The following is a 26,500-nucleotide window of genomic DNA, read 5'->3' as shown; positions in this document are numbered from 1 at the left end:
CTTTGTTGCCCAGTTCTCCATAAAACTTTTTGGGCCATCAGTAAATTTCTTATTTTGTACTTTTCCTTTATATTTATGTGCGTATCTTCTAAGTTTTTCTGCCTGCACTGATATTTTTAGTTTATTTGCGATAGTGCATGATAGATCTTGATCTGATCTGATACTGTGCATTGCTTTTATCACGTCTATCTTTCTGAATATTTTTGTTGATCTGTTTTCTTTTCTATACTCTTCTAACAGTGACACTTCTTGTCTTATTTTCTTTAGTTTTCTTTATTTGATACTTATATGAAGACATTTGATTTCTTCCTTTCCTTTCCCTTACTGCCTGTGTTTTTTGTGGTAAGACTTTTATCTGTTATTAATTTAGCTGCACAGTAATATATCCTATTTACTTCTGTTATATCACAATGAATATCTGTGAACAGTCCTAATTACTGTGTTCATTTGTTTTATCAAACTTCTAACTTGGGTTGGATTGACTTTCTATAATCTATATCTTTCATTGATCTTAATATGTCTACCCATTTTTATTAAATCAAGCAACTCTTCCTCTTAGATCATTTTCTTCTAAACTGAGGGCACATTTTTTTGTTGTCTATTTTCTTCAGGCATTCTATAGAAAGTTTCAGAGCATCTTCTTGTGCCACATTCTCTTCAGTTTCACCCTGTGTCATCGGTTGCTCATTCATATGAGAGCTCACCGGCCTGTCACTCCACAGCATTGACTGCATCAGAGTTGCCACAGTTTAATGTTCCTTCTCTTGCTGTACAACTTCAACTGAACATTTGTACTGGATTCCTATGAAAGGCTCCAAAGTATCTTCATATGGCAACTGATCAGATGTTTTCTTCTCCAGTGGTTTCTCCTTAATTTGGGGATCAATTGCTCTATCCTGCTGTGATGTTATCTGAGTTAGATTTCTTACACAAAATCCTTCACTTTGCAGGTAATCCATAACCTCAATTCTATTTCTTTAACTTTTGCATTACTGGCCCTCTTTTTTATGTTTCCTCTTTGTTTTCTTATTTTTTTGAATTGTAAAAGTTTTCATGTCTGAATTCTTTTACCTGTATTTCTCTTCAAATATCATCTGTGCTGCTCTTTTTCTATTGATTAGTTTTGCTTTCTTGTTTGCATAAATATTGCATCATATTAAATCTATTTCCCATGTCTATATTTCTTCTTCAAATTTCTCCTGCTTCTCCTGTTTTTCCTTACTTTGGGTACTCATGGCTTCATCATGCTGTGATGGAACCTCTGTCAGACTTTCTGCAATAAATCCTTCACTTTGCAAGTATTCTATAACTTCACCTTCTTTTTTTTAACTTTTACTTTACTAAACATCTGTTCTATGTTCCCTGTTTGTGATTTTATTTTTTTATTGTGAATTTTTCCATATCTGGATGCATTTGCCTGTATTGCTCTTTGAATATCTTTGGGGCTGCCTTTTTGTGTTGATTAATTTAGCCTTCCCCTTTGCATAAATAATACACCACATCAGTGAACATACCTGCACCTTTGCTACCCAGCTGGGAGAGTTTCTCAATGACAACTGAGTGAGGATTATATCGATAACCTTGGCTAAGTCAAGACAGGTGGTATGTACTGCTTTGCTTTCATCCAGGACTTTGGTGACATTCTTGAAGAAGTCCACTAGATTTAGTAAACATGATCTACCCTTAACAAAGCCAAATTGGTCAAGTCAAAAGTTAGAAGGTTGCCTATGTTCTTGTTGATAAGGTCCATGATGATTCTTTCCATCAACTTGCATTTAAGTCTGGTTAGGCTTATGAATATATAGTTCCCAGGGTTGGTTGATGGACCCCCTTTGTCCAAGGGGATTACTCATCATTCATGGTGGGGGGCCTGTACTTAGCAATGATGTGGTAGGGTGTTTTACCTATAGTTATTTTGACCTAAAGCAGCTCAAGAGAGTCATACTGTTTAACTAGTCTTGAAGTGTATTTTGATTTAATGAAGATGGATACACCTCCACCTTTGGTTCTTTTACACTTGTTTTGAGGTCTGAACATGTAGAAGGCATTTTAGCTTTGCACAATCAAGGTGCTCCCTGTAGCCTTGAACCAAGTCTCAGTGACTGCACAGACATCAGCATCTTCCACAGTGAGGATGTGCAGCTTCCTGTTCAGACTCCTAGCATTAAGCAGCATAACCTTGAATTTGTCTGTAATGCATTTTTTTTTTACTTCAGAAGGTTTGTTATTTTGGTATTGCCTAAAAAAAGCACTATGGAGTAGGCAAGCGCTTTTTTTTCAAAAGCCTAGAGGAGATAGGTAAAGACCACCTCTGGCAAAGCAGTGTGGTCTGGTCTTTTGACCATATCTTCCCAGGCTGACAGATATTGGATCCCCCTGGACTGACACCAGAAGTTAAGTCAAAGTCAATCATTTTTTTGTTTACATGGTAGAATCATCCTGGGTGAAGGTAGAATGCTGCTTAGGGTCAGGAACATATCTGCCTGGGACACATAATTGGAGAGAGTTCAGTCATGTATGTCTTCATATAGTCCAGGAAAGTACGTCTCGAGTCATTCACTCCAACTTGTACTATGACAGAGTCATAATGGCAATTGTTGTTGAGTGACTTGAGTGCGTGCATGATTTGGTGGATCCTGGCATCTGACAGGCAGCTGATAGTGACCTTCTCCTTGCCCAGCTTGGTGAGGGGGACATCTGTGTATCTCACTGTGGAATCTGCTATGACCACGACATTTGGTTTTGACATGTTCTGCCTTAGGGGCTTTTTGTTTGTTGTTATGTGTGGTAGATTTTGGTCATGCTCTAGTATGTGTGACTTGTTTGCACTTGGGAGTTCTCTGGTCATTTGGTAGGCTCTTAGTGAGTACCTCTGCATATGTGGGTTTATGTGTTATGACTTTATCTTGTGTGGGAGGAGAGGAATGTGTGCTGACAACTTGTTTGATGTCTTGTTTATTGTTATGTGAGAGGATAGATTCCAGTTTCATAGTATAGGTACATCTCTCACACACTCTATTTGTTTGCTGTAAGAGCAATGTTTGTCAGTATACATGAGGCAATTACTACATTGCCTCAGGATGCCTATGTCAATCAGGTTGGTTTTAGAAATGTTGGGAAACTGTCTATTGTAGCAGGTTAAACCATGAATACTGTTAGAAGGTGGGCAAGTTAGATCAGCTTTTGCTCTAGGGTTAGCAAGAGGATTTATTCTATTGAGGATTAGAGATTAAAAAGTGTGGCAATGCTGCTCAGTGCTCAGCTGAGTTTCCCGCAGTGCAGCAGGGAAGCCTGAGAAGATTCCACTGACTGTGTTTTATGGAAAAAGTTGTATCTAGGCAATTGTGTCTTTACAGGGCACCAAAACCCCCCATTGCACAGTGCATGGCTACGTGCAAACGTGAGACCTAAATACAAGCAAATTTAAACAGTTTTAACACAAACTACCAATATGAAAGCTTCACACAGAGCCTTATTCCAGCAAACCCCAACTCAGATGGGACATGAGCTACACACATCTGCCACAAGGGTGCAGGGAGGCCATCTTAATGTAAGATGGCTGATTTTAGTGCTGAAGCGATATCAAACAATCTAGATTCAGCAATTCTGAATCTAACCTATGCATTTAATGCAGAAGTAGTAATGATACAAAGTGCAGAATGATGCAGTCATAGCATCAAAAAAAGTACAGATGAAGCAGCAGGTCAATAAAATACAATTCACAAAGTGCAAAACAGGCTTAAATTATACTTATGTTTAGAAGATTTCAGTGGATGCACTCCAGACCTCTGGCTAAAAACTCCAAACTCTAAACAGCTCTGGTAAAACTGTGTAGACCACAAACCTTTCTAATGTAAAATAACTGGTTTGGAGCCCAAGTGCCTAAACTAGAACTTAGACATTTTCAGAATAACAGACACAATAAGCCTTCAACCAGCAATTCCCAGCTCAAAAGGGTGTAGACTAGCCTCTCCTGCCACAAGAGTTTAGACCACAAACCTTTCTAATGTAAAATAACTGGTTTGGAGCCCAAGTGCTTAAATCAGAACAAAGACACTTAGAATAACAGCCACAATAAACCTTTACTAGCAATTCCTAAATCATAAGGCCAGGGGCTACCCTCTCATCCCACAAGAGTGTAGACCACAAACCTTCTTAATGTAAAACAACTGGCCTGAAGCCCAAGCACTTCAACCAGAACTAAGACACTTTTAGAATAACAGGCACAATGAGCCTTCAACCAGCAATTCCCAGTTTAGAAGGATGTAAGCTACCATACCTGCCACAAGAGTGCCGAATACAAGCCTTATTTATGTAAGATAACTAGTTTAAAGCCCAAGTGCTTAAATCAAAACTGAGAGGCTTAGAATAATAGTACCAATGTAAGCAGGCTACTAACAAGCAGTAATAAATGCAGCAGACAAATGCCACTGAACACTTTAAGAACAAACAGAAAAAAGTAAACTAAAGTAATAAAGTAGGTAAGTGGGAAGGGAATTCAAGTTTAAGAGACTAAGGGGTGTGCCTCCCCAACTGAACTCTCCATACTGAGTAGAATAAGTTGAAGAAATGGGACTGGTGGGAGTATCTAAAATCAGACTTATAGCAGGGATGGGCAACTCAAACGCTACCAGGTTTAAAAGTACAACAACAGTTGGGCAGGTGGGTGGGAAAAATCAAATGTAGACAGAGATCAGCAATATTCAGGCAGAGAACAGCAAGCAAGCCAAACAAGCACTCCAGCTAAATAAAGATGCCTCCAAATATTGTTAGTTAAATGAGGAATGCTGTTTCTCAGCTCCTCCCACTAATTAGCTGGATGTTATTCATTGTCTGCAAAGGAATTGTTTTCTACCTTTTCTAACTGAACCTAGCCAAGACCTCTTAAAACTCTATAAGAACAAAAAACTTAAAAAGAAAACAAATGCAATATAAGAAAGAGATAAAAAATAGAAGTAGCCAAACATTAAATGCAAAATGTCAATTCAAACTCAAATGCAGACAGATATCATCAATAGTAAGACAGAGAACAGCAAGCACGCAAAACAAGCACTCCATCAGTGGTCTAAAATAATTGAGTAATATAAAAATTACTTGCACAAAAGCACTATAAATACAATTTATATCACTATAAGATATTACATATAATAAATCAATTGTTACCTAGATGACAAATGTGGCAGAAATACAGATTTCAGCAACAAGTGACAGAGTATTAACACCACATTGACAGTGCCATTGTAACTGTAGACTTTTTATTCCTGTTGAGCACAAAGCAATTTTCAAGGAGGCATCAGAAGGAAAATTCCCATACAAAACAAATAACATAAGAAATAGGCATTAAACATAAAGTGATACATTCATTATGCTTTTTAAATAAATATGTATTGCAATTGTAAAATAAGTGGAGTGAAACATTTGCTTCCATTGCATTTAAGTGTTTTGATTTTTAAGCTGTCCAAATATTTAATTAGTCTGTTTGTATTTTGCAGTGTATAGTGCTGGCTTGTTTGTAAGATGAAAATGCCCTGTATCCATGGGGGGGGGGGGTGGTATTTAGAAGGACATTTACATTGTAGTGATGGGCTAAATTTCACAGAGTTTTAATTCAGTGTGGCCTTATACTATTTAGGTATTTATATTGGGGCAACACTGCATCAGCTTACCATGCAAACTATATGATAGCAGCTACATTAAAGAAAGCCAGTGCACTACACAGTGGGTAATCTCATGGTGTGGTGTCATGCTTGATGCTATGCATGTTCACATATGCAAAAAACAGCTTCATTGCTGCAGCATGAACATGATAAGCAGGCTCCAGAGAGTCAGTACAGCAAAAAGAGAGAATAGACAAAACTGGAATGACAGGAAGCTAAGGAACATGCACAAAGGTAACCTGAATGGAATATGGTGGGTGGAAGAAAGGCATTATTTTTTCTTTGACAAAGGTGTCCAGTTTCCTTTTATTGTGAAGAAGGGTAGAAGGCTATAATAGGAATGAAGATGTATGGGGAAGAAGGAGGTACTAGGAAAGGTAACAGTTGCAGGCACACAAACATAACATGCAGGCAGATGTAGATGAAAAGGGTATGGATGTAATAAAAGGGGAAACCGACAGACAGTCAGTGGGAGGTCAACTGGTGATGGGAAAATTTGGACTGGAAACTGGTTAAAGATATTGACACACAGGGAAGGAAGACACCATGCTGTATGATTCAATGAGGTATGGAGAACCTGGCAGACCAGCCCAGATGAGACTCAACTAACAAGTCAGTCACCTCTGTGGCTGATTTCATGTATAAACCCAAACATTGTTGTCCTGATAACTGAAACCAGTTGGCTATGCAAATCTGTCAAACACACAAGGAGACACTCCAGATCAAAGGTTGGGTGTCTAGCTGTCAGCCAAACTCAGCTGTGACTTGCTGCCATATCTGATGCTGAATGACCCAGGGATGAATGAAGGGGAGCCTCCTTCCAACTCATACGAGATAACCATGTTGGCCACCAGCAAGCCCTACAGCTCACATTCCATGGAAGTCCTTCATCACACTGCAGAGAGGCAGGTGTAATGATCTCTGGTGAAGCAGCATCAAGTAGGTTCTCTGGTGTAGACCCAACTAGTTGCTACTGCCCCATATTCTGCATTAGATCTGATGCTGTAATGAGAGAAATCAAAAACAGACAAAAATTCATCATATTAGTATGTGTGTGAATACTTTATTCTGATTTTACATGACATGTATCCACCTATTGCACTTAACCCACTGCCTGGAGTGGCACTTACTTCTCCTTAGGCAGCTTCCCACATTCATGCAAACTCCTCTGGAGTGATGAAATATAAAGCAGACTGTAATAAATAAAACTTGTCTCAGCCAACAGAAGATAAGGACAGCAAACAACTAAAGTTAGAACATTGAACACCCAAACTGTATACACTGTGCTTTGAAAATAATGCTGGTTTTCTTTTCTTAACTTCTGCCACTCACTGTTAGACCATGTCAGAATGGGACCTCTGTAGATAACTGCACCTATGTTCTGCAGGTCACGCACCTCGTTGGCAAGCTATTGCCAAGCATCAGTACATGGGTCCCTCATATGTCCCCAGCAGGTGCCACCTATAATTAATGTGCTCAAAGAAGAAAAATATCTTGGACTTCCAACCTAGCTGCACATTGAGTAACAGCTTAATTTCAGTTCTCAGAATGTGAAAATATAAACTCAGTAGAGAAACAGACAGTGAACTCATTTTTTGGGTACATTTCAGTAACTGGCTAGTAACCACACTGCCTAGATGCCAGCAAAAAATTCAGAGAGCCTATACAAAATCAAGCACAAAAGGTTAGGAAAACACTGTCTGGAAAGAATTCTGCAGCGCTCAGCAAAAAGCAGTAAATGCTCCAGTGGTGGTGCAAGACATGACTTCCAGTAACCTATAGGAAAAAATAAATCAAATGTACTCAGAGCTGATTAAAATAAAACACTGATGGAGTTTATCAACTCAAATAACAAAAAGCTAGATAAAATGGAAGAAGCTTTAAATGGATATTCAGATGAGTGACAAAACTGAAAAAAATCAGGAGTCGAACTGAATAAAAGGCTGGCTGAATATGAGACTGCTCAAGAAGAGATGTTTCTAAAAATAATAAAATTAGAGGACAGAGAAAACCTGAGATTTTCTGCTGTACCAGAGAAGCTGAAAGGAACAGCCTGTGTTAATTTTATGAAAGCACAAATAAGTATCTGGACTGGTATTCCACAGCAGGAGTTGTTAATTGCAAGGGCACATCATGTGTATGCTCCAAACCTAACCATGAGACCTGTAATAGTAACATTATAATCCTACCAGTTAAAGGAGTTGTATCTGACAAAACAGTGGCAGAAGCACAAAGCACTAAAAGTGGAACACAGCAGAGTGTTTGTGGAAAATGATTACTCACTGTACACTAAGCGGAACAGTAAATTTATTCCACTAATCAGGGAATGTTGAGAAGCAGGCATGAGATTCAAACTGCTGTATCCAGCTATCTTCAGAATATTATTTTCTGGAGGGACAAAATCATTTTCTGATGCAGTACATGCTAAGGAGGAAATACAAATGTATGCCCAACAAAAAGTGAGCTGTGAAACAGAAGGAGATTCTGCTTCTTGTTCTTCTTGTAATAGGTTCATAGGTAGGTACTAGACTATCAGCCCTGGGGCCTATATAAGCCCAGCCAAAAAAGGTTCCCTGGCTTTCGCCACCCAAGAAAATTATTTTCCTGTGTCCCTGCAAGCAGTACTGCAAACGTGATCCCCGGGGTGAATTTTCTATTTCCCATCCAGTCGTCAAGGTTTTTCCTAAAGAGGGCCAATGAGGAGCTTTGCTTGACATGAATGGGTAGTGTGTTCTAGAGTATAGGAAGTCTCTGGGACAGGAATATATACCTCCAGCATGTTTTGTTTATTGTGGTGACAAGGTTTAGGTCCCTGGAGCATGTGATTCAGAGAGATTGGGATTTCTTTAAGTGTACCATGTCCAACAACTCTGGGTTTGACATAGCTTTGTATGTTAGGCAGAGATCACCTCTGAGTAGGTGCTATGCGACAGAGTAGAGCTGGCATTTTTTGAGACGGTCTGCGTATGGTATCTGTTTGAAGCTGGTAATCTTCTTAGAGAGGTATTTCTGTGGCCTTTCCAATTATTGTAGGTGTTTTGTGAGATACATGCCAAATGGGGCATTGCACTCTATAATGGGACTGATGAGGGATGAGAGGAACAATTACCTCCTTTTTTCCAGAGGAGAATACTTTTGTGATGAGGTGTGCCACATAGAAGGATTTCCTGACTACTGTGGCAATGTGGTTATCAAAGGGGAGACTACTGTCCACCTGTGTCCCGAGGTCTCTTATCACACTTTCAGTGTTTAGTGAGCTACTGCTATTTAATAAGGAACACAGAGAGAGTGTGTCAGTGAAACCTTTTCGAGTGTGTCAATGGAAAATGCTTGACAAAGAGAAAAAGCACAAGAGTTGAGAAGAAGAATCAAGAGTACATTAAAAAGGAATCAGAGACTGGATTTGGAAGATGGAGATAAACAGAAATAAAACCATCAACTCAGAAAATGACAAGTAAATGTGGGATTATAAAGCATTTGTTATATTTGTGAAACCTAACAGAACAAGAAAATATGTAAATATTGTACTTTTTTAACTTTGTTAAACTTGTAGGGGACTCTAAAGTATATGCCCTATTTCATGTCATTAATGTTTGGAGGAACACTTAGGAGTGGGGAAGAGGAAGGAAAAAGTTAACTGTAAGTATAACAAATATTTTGTTCTTAACAGTAATATTTGTGTAGTGCATGATATCTGCATAGTACAGAGTAAAATTTTCTCAGTTATTTTCTAGTGTAATAGAGATATTAAAGTAAACAGGTGCCCATATGTTTCCTTCTTTTCTCTTTCTCCTTGTTCAGTTTTAAAAAATGTAGGCAGTGCAATGTAAAAAAAAAGTCTGTTCAAAAGAGTATAAGAAAAATGATGTGCTTTTTCTCATTCTTGCATAGAAGAATAAGTTGATTAAGGCTCTTGGCTTTATCTAGTAACACGTTTTAAGAGAAAACAAATTAATAAAAAAGGACATTGAACATAATAAAGCTCTCCACTAGTGAATAAATAAATACTTGTAGAAGCAAATCTGTACCTGATTCTCATGTCTCCATGGTCACAATTTGATAAAGAGCAATGAAAACAGACTACTCCTTTCTTTTAATGGTTTTCTTTAAATGGCTAGGAGATAATGTTTTCTGAAATCATTTAAGTGGTTTCTCATTCTGGGACAGCAATAAAGACAAGACAAAAACAGCCAGTACTTAGTATAAGCACTGGCTGTACCATGCTTCTTAGCATGGATAATCTTTCTTTTAGGATAACCCAAATCTGAGTGTGGCTGTCAGTTTGGGACTATTGTTCCTATTAGGAAAATAAACCACCAGTATTTGAGAATGTACATTGTTTTTTGTGTTAATATTAAGTTAATAGGTTGTTGGGGTGCATTGGGGGTGTATTTTGTTTTGGTTGAGAGCTTTCAATAAAACAAAAAAGTTTTGTAAGATGTGACATAGGCTCAAATGGATATGGCAAGAAACAAATTTATAAAAGGTCAACCTGCCAGACATTAGTGTGTGCATGTAAAAAGCTGAAACTAGATACTTAACAAAAAAGTGGAAATAGCTTTTCAATACAATGACCCTTTTGATATTGCCTTTAAATGTTAATGGTCTCACAGGTATATGCAAAACAGAAAGAGTAATGAACTACATTTAAAAATGTAGAGTGTGCAAATAGCTGTGTTACAGAAAATACATTTGAAAAGAACTGAGCATGTGAATTTGATAAAGAAAGTTGTACAGGATGGTTATTCAGCAGAATACCTGGTACAAATGAAAAAAGGAGTACTTATATTAATTGCAAGAAGAGCTCTAATCGTGATAGAAGAGGATAAAAAAAGAAATAATGGTAGATATGTAGTTCTAAGGGGTTTATGCCAAGGAAGGAGTATTACATGACGTATTTGTATTCCACCTAAAGCTGTTATAATGAAGCTTAAGAAAATTCTAGGAGAAATAATCAGTTTTCCACAGGAAATATTACTTATAGGTGGGGACTGGAATTTGATTTGCAACAGGGAAGATGTGCCTTGGAGATCCAGAAGGAAAAATATAACAAAGGAGGATAAATCTTTGAAGACATTTATGAAAATATTTGGCATGGAAAATGTGAATTCATAGTAGGAGTGTGGAGCGATTTTACATATTACTATTATTATTCCCCAAGATACAAAAACTGGAATAAGTTAAACAGAACTTACATTTCACAGGAGTATGTGCATTTAACTGAAAGTTTTGACATGCATCCAATAACTATTTTAGATCACACACCAATAATAAGTAAAATAAAAAGGAAGGGTGATAAAAATACACCTATTTGTTGAAAAGAGTGAAAATTAAAGAATGGGAAGTAGAAATTCTAGAAATTATTTGGGCGTTAGAAAAGACAGAAATTTCTTTTCAAAATATAGCTTGGGAGTGGAAGAAAATTAAAGTGGAATTTAAAAATAGAATGGAAATAAAAGAAAGAGAAATATGCTTAAAAAGCAACAACAACTATTTAGAGGGAGTGACAAATGTTAAAGTATTGAAGAATAGGGGGAATGTCACAGAACAAGAAAAGGAGCAATTGCAAAATGCTAGGCAGAAAATACTGGATTACCGCAACAATATGCATGTGTATAAAAACATTGCTATTAAGCAGCTGTTCTTGATATTAATGCCAGAGCACAAAAACTTTTAGTGCAACAACTTGGGTAACAGAAAGTAGAAAGAGTTGTTGCCAAGCTTAGGGAGCATATAACAAGGAAGATAACAAGACATCGTGTAGAGATACTAAAAGTATTTCAGAAATTTTATGAAACTATGTATAAAGCAGAGGAATATGGAGATCAAGAAAAGGTACAAATGTAAATGTTTACGGAAGAATTAAGTATGCTAATATTAGAGGTAGATGAAGCCCAATTACTAATAGTTAGGATAGGAGGAGATGAGATAAAAATGGTGATATATAACTGGTTTATCTTCATAAACTCTAATCACAGTGGTTCGACTGCTCACATGAGCAACTCAAAACCATGAAGGTGAAAATGTAGACAGTCCTTAATGTTCGAAAAACAGCAAATCGAAAAGCAGATTTGCTGTTTTTCAAAGATTAATGTTGAAAAAAAAAGCAAAGTGTAAAGCATTGGAGCAAGCCCCCCTGTGCCCCCCACACCCCCCTACTTTATTATTCTAACTCCGAGATTGTACTACAGTGGGGAAAGGAACCATTTCCCCAATCCCCACTATAGTGCAATCTGCCCCAGAATGTAGAATGTGCAATGAGCAAATCCCACTGTGCATTCGCTCATTGCACATTTGAACCTTTTTCCATTCGGGTTTGCAAACTTTGCAAACTGCCTTTCAGAAAATTTCTGTTCAGCCTTGTGCAATATGCACATGTAAAGGTAAACTGTATAACCAATCAACAGGAAAGTCTACAAGAATAGATGTTATTCCTGTGGAAGCTTGGGAGCTAGGAGGGGAAAACTGATAAAGATCTGGAAGCTTTTGTTTAACAATATTTTAAGATGAGGAGAAGCACCAACATCCTGGAAGAAAGTGGGGGTGGCTGTAATACCCAAAGAGGGTAAAGACCCATCATATCCAGTTTCATACAGGCCCATTTCGATCCTAAACCATGAATATAAAGTGTTTATTTCAATAATAGCTAAAAGAATGGCAAAGGTGATGCCAAAGTTAATAGACATGGATTAATGTGGTTTTGTGGAGGGAAGACAAATGTTTGACAACATTAACAGAACACTGATAATCCAGAGGGAAGCTGAAGGTAAGAAAATACCCCTGTTGTTTGTGGGGTCTTGATGGGGATAAAGCATTTGACAGAGTAAGCTAGAAGTTTATGAGCAGGACAATGGAAGCATTTGCATCCCCTAATAAAATTATAAGGTTGATTAGGAGGCTATATGAGGTGAAAATTAAAGTGTGTGGGTTCATCTCTGATAATTTCTGTTTGTGCAGAGGAACCAGGCAGGAGTGTCCTCTTCCCTCTTTGTTATTTGCACTATATTTAGAAAAATTGGCAAAAAAATAAGGCATTCAGAAATTCAAGGATGCAATTGCTATGGCAGTCATGAAAAGCTGGTTCTATTTATAGATGATATTAGTTTATAACTGATAAAACCAGAAAAGGACATTTCAGTGTTGTGGAACATTTTGAAGCAGTTTCAAATATTTTCAGGATACAAAAAATAATGAAGCTAAAACAAAGGCTATAGCTGTAAATTATGTACCCACAAACAAATTGATTCAGCAATGTCCATATTTATGAGGCATGACAAATTGAAATACTTAGGAGTATGGATTAAAAGGTATTCTAGTGTGGCAGGTAAGGATATATGGGAAGAGACTAAACAAAAGATAATACAAAACTGAGAAATTGGAAGCTTTGTTATATGGGTAGCAAGATACAAGCATTTAAAATATTTTTAGTCACGTTAGTTTTATACACAGCTCAGGTGTATTTTTAGCAACTAGAGGAGAAGTTGAAGTTAGCAATTAATAAAGAGATGAAGGATTTTATCTGTGAGGGGAAGACAGAAAGAGTCAAGTGGGATAAGTAGAGTTTTCTATTTGAACAAGGCGGTTTAGGATTACCTGATTTGAAGGGGTATTTCAGAGCTACACATTTAAGACTCCTACAAATAGCACAAGCAGAAACATATAATTCAAACTGGAAAGGGATGATGATGAAACAGGAGGGAAGCTCAAGAAACAAGGAAAGACTAAGATTTGGGATGCAGATCATTAGGGAAAATAACAGTAACCATGCAAATTATTATATTCATAAACTAGCAGAAAGTATTCTAAAAACTAAGTTAACACAGGAATGGAGAAAGGAGATTCTGCTGATGACTGCAATTAAGGATGCAGACAATAGGCAAGAGGGGGTGGAAATTATTGGAGAAAACTGGTAAAAGAATGAAGGTATTGAGCGAAAATAATTAGAGATGGAAAGGTAATAAAGTGAGAAGAAGCCAAGAATTTATTTTAATTGCAGGCTAGAGATTGCCTTCCCTATCAAGGATTGATATCAGAGTATAGGCAAAGAGAAAAAATAAGGGATCCTAAGCAAAAGACCAGCACCAGGAAAGTTTTTAGTAGACTCTAGAACAGAAGCTGCTGTTAAAAAAGGAATAATTAGTAGAACATACAAAATATTGCATGATAATTATAAGAATCAATCAAAGCAGGTTAGAAAGGATTGGGAAGAGAAATTGGATAAGTAATGTAAAAAGAAACAATGGGGATATATGTCCCACAAATATGCAACAAAGTCTATAAGATTTAGGAACGTTGCTTGGATGTGTTCACATAGATGTCGTTATACCCCAAGTAGATGCCAAATAATTTTTCCTCAGGTAGACAGCAAATATTGGAGGTGTGATGGGAAAGAAATAGGTAAGTGGGAATATATTTTCTGGCAATATAATGAGTTGCCAGACGTTAAAGATTCTCTGTAGACTGCTCTGTCAGAGATACTGGGTGACCAAATTGGTATAACTAAGGACATGATTTTTGAGCTCTGGTACAGAATTGGAATTGCCTAGACATAATAAAACCTTGCTGAGTTTAATTATAGTGACTGCCAAAAAAGCAATTACTAGACAAGAGAAATCAAAGTATAAACCAACTTTACTATATGTACTGAACATAGTAACAGAGATAAATCAACTGGAATTGAGATCTTTAGAAAAGGGTAGGAAAACATTACATAGGAAAAAAATGGGAATTGTGGGAACAATACATACAGAGGAGGAACAAGGTATAAATGAAGCCAGGATTTGAATAAGCTATATAATGTTTGATTGACAATGACTGGCTAGATTATAAGTGATGTATAATGTTTGCAACTACAATTATGTCAATGTGGTTTGTAATGTATAATGTTTGCAACTAAAATTATGTCAATATGGTTTGTTTTCATTTATATAAATGTATGATTGCCTATGTAATATGTGAAAATTTAATAAAGATGTTTCTTGTTAACCAAAAAAAAAAAAAAAAAAAGAAAAAACAAAGAAGAAAAATATCTTAATTGCTTGCTTAGCAGGACCAGGTGGGAAGGCAGCTGAAATCAATGCATGAAGAGACCATGCCTACTCTGCAGGACAGACAGAGGAGGAAATTAGCAATATAAATAAACTTCTATTAAAATTTCTCTGGTTTTGCAATAAAAACAGAATAGCTTATCAACATTATATTAGACCTTGGGACCAATGAGAAATTCATTTTCCTGATATTGACACCTATATTAAAGTCTCAAGCTTTAAATCTCATTTGAATTGGTTTGATACAAATTATACTTACAACTGGAAATGTTTATATTTAGTAATTATACAAAATAATAATCTTCATAAATATTTATTCTTAAATAAACAAAAAATGTTGGTGCTTTATTTGTTACATTACACAATACAGTTCTTAACCTACAGATTCTAGTTTTATAAATTCTATACTCAATAACTTTAAAACATGTATTCTTTCAAAACCCCATACCAAAATGTGGTTTGAAACTGTAATCCCTTTTACTATTACAAAAAATGTCTTTGGTAAACTTCATAGTAACATTGTTACTTCATGGGAATCATTTATTTTTTGGTCACAATGCTTTCAAGAACTCAAAGTCAAAGAAGCATATAAATTTATAGAAGAATTTAATTTAAATGCACATGATTGATTACTGTTACAAAGTACACTATCATATTCTAAAGATCTTTCCATAATTCTCAGCAATTCCTTTTGCAAAGACATCCCCTAATAAGTGTTTTATCTCTATGAAAACATTTACGTAAGTCAAATATTGATAATTTATTTTCAAAACTATATGTAATTTTCATAAGATACAAGGCACAATTGAATGAAAAATATTGGAATCATATCACCTGATATGCAATGTGATGCACTGCACATTATTGGGCAGCAGCAGTGCATAGTACAATAAACCACACTCACAGAAAGGCAGTGCTATGAACTTCACAGTGTCTACCCATGGGCATAATATGCATATGATGTTATAGCTTAGGAACACACATGGACTAGCGTGGTAGCAGTTACTGTGTTTGATATTACAAGATGTTATAGCAGCAGTTCAGAGAGGATCATAATAAAGCACCTCATTAGCACAATCACCATGCTATGGGCTATGTTTCACCATAGTAAAAGTGCATCCAACTTACTACAGGAGACCGCATTATGATGAGCAACTATGAAACTGGAATAGAAAGGATAGCAGTTTTTACTGCTATAAAGGCATACTCACCACAAAAGAAGCAACTGGCAATAAACGTCAGGACTACAGGGTGAAAATAAGGATGCACTGAAGCAACATGAACAGATACAGACCAGTGGACTGTGTGCTTTAACATATCAAAACAGCATAACAGGTTACTATCCTGCTTGGGGGGGGGGGTCACTCTGATAGGTAACAGAGTAGAAGGGCATAACTAGTTATTTCCTGTTGTGTAAGGGCCAACCCTGACAGGAGCTAGAGCATAATTTAATGACAGTTTACACTACTGTGTATGGGTGGAGACAATACTATCCCATGTGAACAAAGACCACAACATATGCTACTGGGAATGTGATGTCTCCTGTAAAGATGACACACCATGTGCTGTCAGCATAGTGCTGCAAGATGGCAGGCAGTGGTGACAGGCTCATTGCTTCTGTAGTCAGTGTAGTGCAGAATGTGAATGGTGACTTCACATTAGCAGTGAGGTTCTAGGCCAAAAATAAGGTCAGGGTGACAGTCCTGAGACACTGGTGTCAGCCAGGGACAATGAATACATTGAGAAATGTTTTTTTGCCTGAAAGCTTTATATAGATTAAATTTATTTTGGTGTTTTGAGAGTCTGTTTTTTTCATTTGCATTTATGCTTGTGCTGCTGGGACTCTATTTACCATGGTGTTGTATGCAATGTTTGCACGCACACACACACATACACACACACACTGATCCACATGCCACATGATTGTCCTTGTCAGACATGGATCAGTGAATGTGTGTGTGTGTGTGTGTGTGTGTGTGTGTGTGTGTGTGTGTGTGTGTGTGTGTGTGTGTGTGTGTGTACTCTTGACTGTCCTTGGTCATGTAAATATAAGCATACTCATGCACACTCTGATCGACATGTGTGCCTCACTGGTTGTGTGTCACGGGACTGAAAGAATGGCAATTGTTAAAAAGTCTACAGCAATGCAGACAATGGTACTAATGCTAACCATACACACAAATGGCATGTGCATCATTGAGAAAGGTAACACAAACAAGGCTTTATGAGAAAAGGTGCAACAAGTAATGGTACAAAGAAATAAATGCTGTGGGTATCTATAATAAGACAGTAGTACCTGTGAATCTCAGGGTCAGTGATATGATACTGCATGTCAAGACCACTGTACAGGATATTGCCAGTGGCAAGTTAAACACACAAGGAGAACCACCGATATAGATGTATCTCACAGTGGTAGAAGAGGTCCTGAAAACTCTTATCTGTTTTAAAGAACTTTAACACCTGGTGGTGGCTTGGCTGTGAGTACAAGTATGGTAATAATTGCCCAAATGTCGGTAGGAAATGCATCAGGTTGGTAATACAATGTTCCATTACTGTTGTGCAGTGCCCCACTAATAGAAATGAGTTATTCAGCAGAATACATATGCATATTTTTCAGCAAGTACATCAGGACTGGGATTATAACAGCCTGCATGGCACGGTACATATGTGACCATAGGCTATGCAGGTAATCATCATATAGCAGTATGTGCGTCATAAACTTTTGGAAGTGGCACATGTTCCAACAATGCTATAGCTATATTATATTTATGCTTTCAGAAGGCCCACTAGTAGTGGGTCAAACACTACAGGTAGGCATATGCTTAATGTCAGTGGTACATCTGTCACTGAAGATGGCAGAATGCACATGGCACAGTTCAATGACAGAGTGACCCTGTCAGCAGTACTAACACTGAAGAGCACATACACATCCCCCATGGTTGACACAATGGTAGAAGAGCAGGATGAACTCAATACCTCCTGTTTTTAACAGTGGCTGACAACTCATGTTAGCCCTAGATAAATACAAGTCACTACTGCAGATGGCATCAGTGTCATCAGTGATATGTACATCTACAATGTGTGTAAACTCACCATAAAGAGAAACATGTTGGTAGTTGTCACTGCTATAGCTCTAAGACATTCCCTGATCTGGGTTTATCAGCTGATGTGCAGGTCTTTGATCTAGACACAGATGCCTTTTACATACTCCACTGTATGTCAAACATGTTCACTTTGTCTTGGGCTTGTATAAGGATATGGAACAACCTCAGGGACTATATGACCTCCTGAAGCAAATGCAGGGTGACACAGTTTATGGGGATCTAGGGCAGACATGCCTCCTGTTGGCAGTGCTGGTCATGTTGACATCCATTGATGCATCTATGAGGATATTGACAAATCCCTACCATAGCCATACAAAGTGCTAGATGTGTAGTACACAGTCACACAAGCCAGGCATATGCAGATAGCACACACTGTTTCAGTGACCACTATCAACTCTGACCATGGCTGTCTACACAACTAAGCAAGGATGCTTCCATGGTTATGGTTAATGTTTCTTTAGGTTCGTCATAGGGACACTCCACCAGGACAGCCATTCTGGATGACGCAGTTCCATCCATACTTATCCCCTGTTGTCCTGCTAAGGTACAATCCCTAACCCAGGCTGTTCTCAGAGGTCATGGATTCTGAGCATTATCTGCCTCCCCCACATATACAGTGGAGTTTATGTGCATGCTCTTGAAAAGATATGGTATCAAACAGCTACAATACTTCCAGCCATCCTATTTTTTTTTCATTTTTTGTTTTATTTTTCATAAATTTATCACAATAATTTAGTACATTTTGGTAATAAATAGATAATATAATGAAATCCTCTAAACAAGAAGATAAACTATGTACACTATTTACAAGTGCCTAAAAAAAAAGAAATAAAATATAACAAATGTGTTTCTAGTGAAAATATGAATAGATAATCCATAAAATTATACAATTCTTAACATTTATTGAAAAGAGTCCGGATTTGTCTGGCAGATATCAATGAGAGAGATCACTTTACTGCAAGCATTATTAGTAAATAATTTAGGTTGAATCCTGTATTTCTTGACTTTTATTTCTTTATAAGCATTTCTCTTTAAGAAGGCTAAGAAGTCTTCAAAGTTAGGTACAGATTTCCATTTCCTGGTGATACTTTTCCTTACAATCTCAAGAATATTCCATAATAAGGAGAGATTAACAATTGTTCAAAATTAAATTATCATTAATATTAAATAAAATTAAGGATTTTGATAATGAAAATGAATCAGTAAACAAAGCTTATCAAAAGTCATTTAGATCACACCAGAATTGCTCTAGTAAAGGACATGAATAAGATATATAAACCCAGTTAGCAATACATTTCTGTAAACATCTCCTGCAAATATTTTTTTTTTCTTACCAAAATTAGCTAACATGTTTAGGGTTAGAAATGCGCTATGTATATATTTCCATATAAATATATGCCAGTATTGTGACCAGGATATGTTTTTAATAGATGATACAATGTGTCCTTTACCTTCTAATGATAAATGAGGGATATGGCCCATGGTGATATGATTCCAATATTTGTCATTCAATTGTGCCTTGTATCTTATGAAAATTATATATAGTTTTGAAAATAAATTATCAAAATTTGACTTACATAAATGTTTTCATAGAGATAAAGCACTTATTAGGGGATGTCTTTGCAAAAGGAATTGCTGAGAATTATGGAAAGATCTTTAGAATATGATAGTGTGCTTTGTAACAATAATCAATCATGTGTATTTAAATTGAATTCTTCTATAAGTTTATATGCTTCTTTGACTCTGAGTTCTTGAAAGCATTGTGACCAAAAATAAATGATTCCCATGAAGTAACAATGTTACTATGAAGTTTACCAAAGAAAGTTTTTGTAATAGTAAAAGGGATTACAGTTTCAAACCAAATTTTGGTATGGGGTTTTGAAAGAATACATGTTTTAAAGTTATTGAGTATAGAATTTATAAAACTAGAATCTGTAGGTTAAGAACTGTATTGTGTAATGTAACAAAGAAAGCACCAAAATGTTTTGTTTATTTAAGAATAAATATTTATGAAGATTATTATTTTGTATAATTACTAAATATAAACATTTCCAATTATAAGTATAATTTGTATCAAACCAATTCAAATGAGATTTAAAGCTTGAGACTTTAATATAGGTGTCAATATCAGGAAAATGAATTCCTCCTTGGTCCCAAGGTCTAATATAATGTTGATAAGCTATTCTGTTTTTATTGCAAAACCAGATACATTTTAATAGACGTTTATTTATATTGCTAATTATATTCTTTTTAGGTAAAGTTTGAACTATAAATAACATTTTTGGAAGAAGGATCATTTTTATTAAATGAAGCCTATCTTCAAAGGAAATGAATAATTTGTTCCATTTATCAGTAAGATTTGAAATTATTTTTAAAATATTATTATAATTGACTGTTATAGTTTGTTTTAAAGAATTATATAGTATAATCCCTAAGTAATCAAGGGATGCGGATAATTTATCAATAATATGTTCTTTATGAATTTGGACTTTCTTTCTTTTGTTTAATATTAAATAGTTAGATTTTAATTGGTTAAAGTGAAGACCAGATAAAATTTGGAATTAATTTATAGCATATTCCAGTTCTGTAAAAGTTGCTCTAGAATTAAGTGAGGTTAGTAAAATATCATCAGCTAATTATATGAATTTAGAAGAATATTGATTATATACATTGATGCCAGCGATATTTGGGTTGTTCTGAATTAGAATAGTGTATACTTCAATTGCAAGAGCAAAAAGTATTGGGAATAGAGGACAGCCTTATTTAGTGCCTCTAGTTAAGGGAATGGATTGTGAGATAAAATGGCCTAATATTAAGCTATATTATTATTATAAATGTTCATTAAGAGAGACATGAAAGAAGAAGAAAAATCAAATAGGTTTAAAACTTTAAATAAATAATTCCAATCTAATGAACTGAATGCTTTTTTAAATATCTAAACGTATTACCAGAGTTTCATTTACTTTATTTAAAAAAAAAATCTATAAGGGATAAGATATATCTTATCTTGAGGGTGTCTTTTATATATAAATCCTGTTTGATCATAGTTGGTTAGGTTAAATAATGATTAATTCTGTCAGTAATAATAGATAAAAACATCTTATAATCATTATTTAGCAGAGAAATAGGTCTAGAGGAGGAATAAAGTAAATGATTTTTATTTTCTTTTAGAATAGGAGTGATTAGTGAATATTTCCATGAAGGATGAATCGTATTTTGGGAATGTATTTCATTTAAAGTTTTGTGTAAAAGAGTAATAGCCAAGAGTGGAAAAAGATTATATATTTCTGCTGTTATAACATCCATACCTGAGGCTTTATTTTTTTTTTAATTTTTAAATTTTATCATTAATTTCTTTAAGAGAAATATTGGATTGTAATTCTTCTGATATTTTAACATTTAGATATTTTAAGTTTAAATTTGAGAGTTTCTTCTTCTAGCTTTTCCCAGTTAGGGGGTTGCCTCAGCAGATCACCTGTCCACTCATGATTGGCAGTAGAGGTTTACAGTGTTGAGTTGCCAGCCCAGTGCCCAACCTTCCACAGAAGGCACACACACAAGCACTCACATCTAGGGCCAACTTAGAGTTTTCAATCTACCTACAGCATGTCTTTGGGAGAAAACCAGACCACCCAGAGGAAGCCCACATGACAACAGGGAGGACATGCAGACTCCACACAGAAGGCACCCCAGCCAAGGATTGAACCAGAGAACCTCTTGCTGTGAGGCGACAATGCTAACCACTGCACCACCATGGCCACCCTTTAAAATTTGAGAGTTTAGTATCTATACTATCTTTCTTATTAAGATGTGAAAAATTATATGTAAATGCATCAAGAATGTCCCCAAAGTCTGAAAGATTTTTTTAGAACCTTCATGTTTTATTTTGACAAAATTATTTGCCTTTCAGTTAATTTTGACCTTTATAGAATGATTATGCATATATTTAGAAGATAAAGAATATGAGTTTATTTTCAGCCTTTTAATTGCTAAATTCATTTTATGGGATAGGATATCAAGATACGTTTTGTTAACTCTTCTATGTCTCTTGTGTTAGCATTATTTTGATTTAGTTATTGATAATTGAGACTGGATGTTATGTAATTGTTCTTCAGCATATCAATGTCATATGCTATTCTCTGCAGAAATGTATCTTCAGCACACTGTATCAGTTGACCTTTTATCTGCTGATAACATTTTGTTTGTAAAAGTTGAGCTTAAGAAGAGTCTTAGTATGGATGTTTGTGGAACTCTTTTGTCAGATCAATACTGACATGAGATTTTATATTTGTGGAACTCTTAAGTCAGATGGGCACTGACATGAAGTTGCAGTTTGCTATGCAACTATTCGTGAAAAGTATTTTTGCATTCAGCACCATGTTTGTTTAATATTTATTTATCTATTTACATTGTTTACTGGAATAGTGCAACAGGGTCAGTAAAATCAAATCCCTTTTCAGAGGAGGCTCAGGGAAAAAAGCTCCATACAGCAGTATGAAAAATACAAAGTGAACAAAACAGAGACTATTTTACAGTTGGGTAATACAGACTACATATGATATATTTTAAAGGTCTATTAAAAGCTTGTGTTCTAATATATTAAAAACCTTAGAAAATCTACAAAGGTGCCTAGTTACTTGTTTATTGATACCTGTATGTATGCCCTGGTCACCAATAAAGCTATGGTAATTATGTGATTGCAAGTTACATTTTTTACAAATATATACTGGGCTGCTGGTGCACCAGTTTTTCTAGACTTTTTTCAAAGGGCTGAGTATACCAACTGGTTTATTGCTTTAAGTTTTTGCTCTTCACCACCATTTGGTTAATGAGATGATTTTGAATTGTTTCCAGAGTTTGGGCATTACATCATTTCATAAATGTCTCTGCATCTATTTTGTAAGCAGTGCAGTAAGGAATGCAGCTTTCTTATATAATAAAGGCTGGAGGAAAGTTGTATATCAGTGATGTTAATGGGTGATGGGTAAAAAAGTTTGTATGCCAGGTTTTGATTATTTGTTTAGTCATGTTAGCAGAATAATCTTTGAATGTGTTTGCTGTCATGATGTGATATTTAAGGCAAATAAGTCATTCTATACAATGATTTGTAAATCCATGATGTTATTCCAGAACTTGGGCTCTACAGATTATTGTTTTAGAGAGTTGTAAAGGCAGGGGTGGCTCGTTGTATCGGACTGCCAGACTACAGCCCTCCTACCTTGAAAAAAAAAAGAAAAATCTGTAAAACTATAAAACAAACAGAAAAAAAAAATCTAGACTGCAGTCCGGATAGAGAAACACAGGTACCCAGCAATCATTGCTGCAAATGCACCCAGGAACCAGTGCGGGGACGACCGCACAGAAGAGGAGCTTCGGCTGCAGGCAGATCCAATCAGGACTAAGAGAGGTGAGCTTCTCTCACGGGACTTTCATTGCACGGGCTCATTCAGGAGGTAGGTGTAGCAGGTTTTGGTCGCTGGCTGGATTGCTCCGTGTCACGGGTGGATTTTGCTGCTTCAGGTTGCTGGATTGCTCGGGTGGTTTTGCTGCTTGGTCAGACATACATCAGGTAAGTGAGTTGCTTCCTAGCTGGAGGTTAGGTCATTTTGCTGGTGTTGCAGGTTAGGTCATTTTGCTGGTGTTGCAGGTTAGGTCGTTTTGCTGGTGTTGCAGGTTAGGTCATTTTGCTGGTGTTGCAGGTTAGGTCGTTTGGCTGGTGTTGCAGGTTAGGTCGTGTGTGTGTGTGTGTGTGTGTGTAAAATGCCCCAGTTACTATATACTGGTGGCTAGAGAGAGCAAATGGTAGTGTACCTTGGATGCAGGTGGCAAGGACCTGAATTCCCTATCCACCACCATTTCTAAAAAAAACTTGCAGATTTTTTGCCTCATATTTGTTCTGTTCCTCATAAAATATGTGGTTTCTGTATCTACATTTTTCCTTGCAAAGTCTGCAGTGTAGTGGTGCACTGGTAGCATTGTTGCCTAACAGCTGCAGGTTCTCAGGTTTGATTCCTGGCTGGGGTGTCTGCATGTTTTCTTTACTTGCAAAGATGTGATTGGAATTTCTCTCTACTCTGCTGAAAATTGTCTTTTGTTCCAACTCAGACTAGTTTCCTGGTTAAAAGTTTAAAAAATAGGCATTTGAATTTCAGACTTCATATTCTTCAGAAAGTACATGGTAACAGAAAATTGTTCTAACAGTTGTCTAAGTTTATAACATGGATATTTGAAATTTGTACCTATTTTTGGAACTGTATTTCCCCATTATTGTCTTTGTCCAGGTATTTGTGCTAAGGTTGAGAGTTATCTATGGTGAGAACTGTATTCATTGAATGTTTGGGGGCTGTATCCCCCCCCCATTACTGGCTTTGTCCACATGTTTTTTGCTAAGAGGTTGAGAGCTATGGTGAGAACTGAATTCACTGAATGTTTGGGGGCTGTATTCCCCCCATTATTGGCTTTGTTCAGGTGTTTTGTGCCAAGAGGTTGACAGCTATGCTGAGAACTGAATTCACTAAATGGCAGCCATTTAAGTTTACCTTCCTCTCTTTCACAAAACAGCTGATTTGGGATAGTGGTATGTTTCTCTGTCTGTTTTGCACAGAGTCCCCTGGGTTTAAGACGTGACAGTGAAATGTACGGTGGTAACACAGCATTTTATTCTAGCAACTTTCAAACATTGTACAAGCAATGTTTAAAATGTGTTCCTGGTTGTCCCCCCCCCCAAATAAATTTTGGCTTTTTCCAGATTTCTTATGCTGCAAGGTTCAAAGATACAACTGCGTGTCGAGTAGATTTTGCAAGGAGCTGAGAGCTGCAGGGGAACAAAACTTTAGTGCTGCTTATTTGGAGTCTGCTTGCATTAATAGCACAACAGGTAGTATACTTGCTTTTGATGCAGAAGGCTGTGGGTTCTACTCCCATAGTAGATAGATGTATTGCCGATACTGTACTGTGTTGTAAAGTGGGTGGATGCTGCAGTCTTTTTGGCAAAGATACCTAGAGTAGTAACTATGAACCTGTTATCTGTTTGCCATACAGTCCCTATTGCAATATTTCTAGCTTATTTTTATTTTTTTTAATGCATGCAACATAGGCAATTTATTCCTCAAGGGCAACAGGCACTTTATTTGTAGATGAATAAACAGTGACATATAAAGTTGTTTGCTAGCAGCAACCTCTTCATTGTTACAGATTTCTTTAATGTGGAATTATTTAGATGACTTTTACTACTTCAGAGATTGTGCATATTTACTGATACTGGTGGACTGTAGAAGGTTGAATAGACTTTCATGATGGAAATGTTCTGAATTGGGTAGTTTTGTCATTGGTGCATGCATTTTGTTTCATTGTTTACTGGAAAAATGTTCAAAACAATAAATTTAAAATGCCGTCTAACAACTGTACTGTATTGTATAAGGAATATAATTTAGTAGAATCAGGAAGGTGTATCAAAGAGCACATGTATGTTTCATGTGCAAGGGGCCTATGATTTGAAAACAGCCCAAAGTTAATATTTATCTGCCACTGGCAAAATGTATTTTCTTTAAATGTGGGTTTCAATGCTGTTTCATTGGATGTGCATTTCAAGGGCAAAGAAGTTTTTAATGCTAAGCCTGTTTTCATTGTGGGACTGCGTTGCTTTGTTTAGCAGATATCTTAGTGTTTGTGCTGTAAAATGCAAAATAAAACTTTCAAATGAAATCCAGATCATCATAGACGTAAAGCAATATGCACATTACTGTTTATGGTAAATGGAGTGATATAGCCAAGTAATGGATCACTGGAATGGCTGCAGGGGGGAGGGCTCCATTCGACCATGATTTTGTGAGGGGGAAGGGCGGCAAACTCAAAGACAGCCCCAGCTGAACTATACCTCCCAAATGTCCAGATTTGCACAGAATGAATAGATTTTTGCTTCTTATTTTTGGTTTGTTCCTCATAATATTTGTGGTTTCCTGGAAAATCATTTAGGAATTAAGTCACTAATGACACTGAGTTTCAGACTTCATAACCTTCGGAAAAATGCATGCTGAAGTAAGACCTGTTCTATCAACTGTCTCAATTTATACAAGAGCAATTTTTAGTACTGTTTATGTTCCCCCAATATATTTGGCCTTGTCCAGATTTATTGCATTAACAGGTTGAGAGGTACATACAAATAAATTGCTTTATAGAATAAGGCATAGCCAAACCTCTCAACTGTCCCCGAATTTGGCTCAAAATGTTGCTCTTCCCCTAATAATCCCTCCACAAAATAGCAGTTTTGGAAGAAAACATGGAGGGTTTACAATTTAGAAATAACTGTAATAATCAGAGTTATAGATTACTTTTATTTCAGAAATGCATGTAGATTCTTTTATTTTGTCAGCTGCTCAAGTTAGAAGTACTATTATTAAAAAATGTCCCTTCTTTGACAGGTTCCCAGCTGTATTGTGTGGCTATTTTATATTTTTGCATCACATTTTTGGTCCATTTTTCATAAAATTTTTTTTGTCAAATTAGTGGTAAATCATTAAAGACTGAAGTTAGAAAATAATGACAGACATTTGAGTTTCAGATTTCATATCCTTCAGAAAATTCATACTAATACAAGATCTACTATTCTATTATCTTTCTAAGTTTATAAGAGCAATATTTAAAAATTGTCCTTATTTTTGGGCCTTTGTCCCACTTCTGTATATGGCTTTGC

This window comes from Protopterus annectens, chromosome 5.part0 (genome assembly GCF_019279795.1).
Source record: "Protopterus annectens isolate FY-2018-M chromosome 5.part0, PAN1.0, whole genome shotgun sequence".
Classification (NCBI taxonomy): Eukaryota; Metazoa; Chordata; order Ceratodontiformes; family Protopteridae; genus Protopterus; species Protopterus annectens.
Note: the sequence above shows the minus strand (reverse complement) of the source record.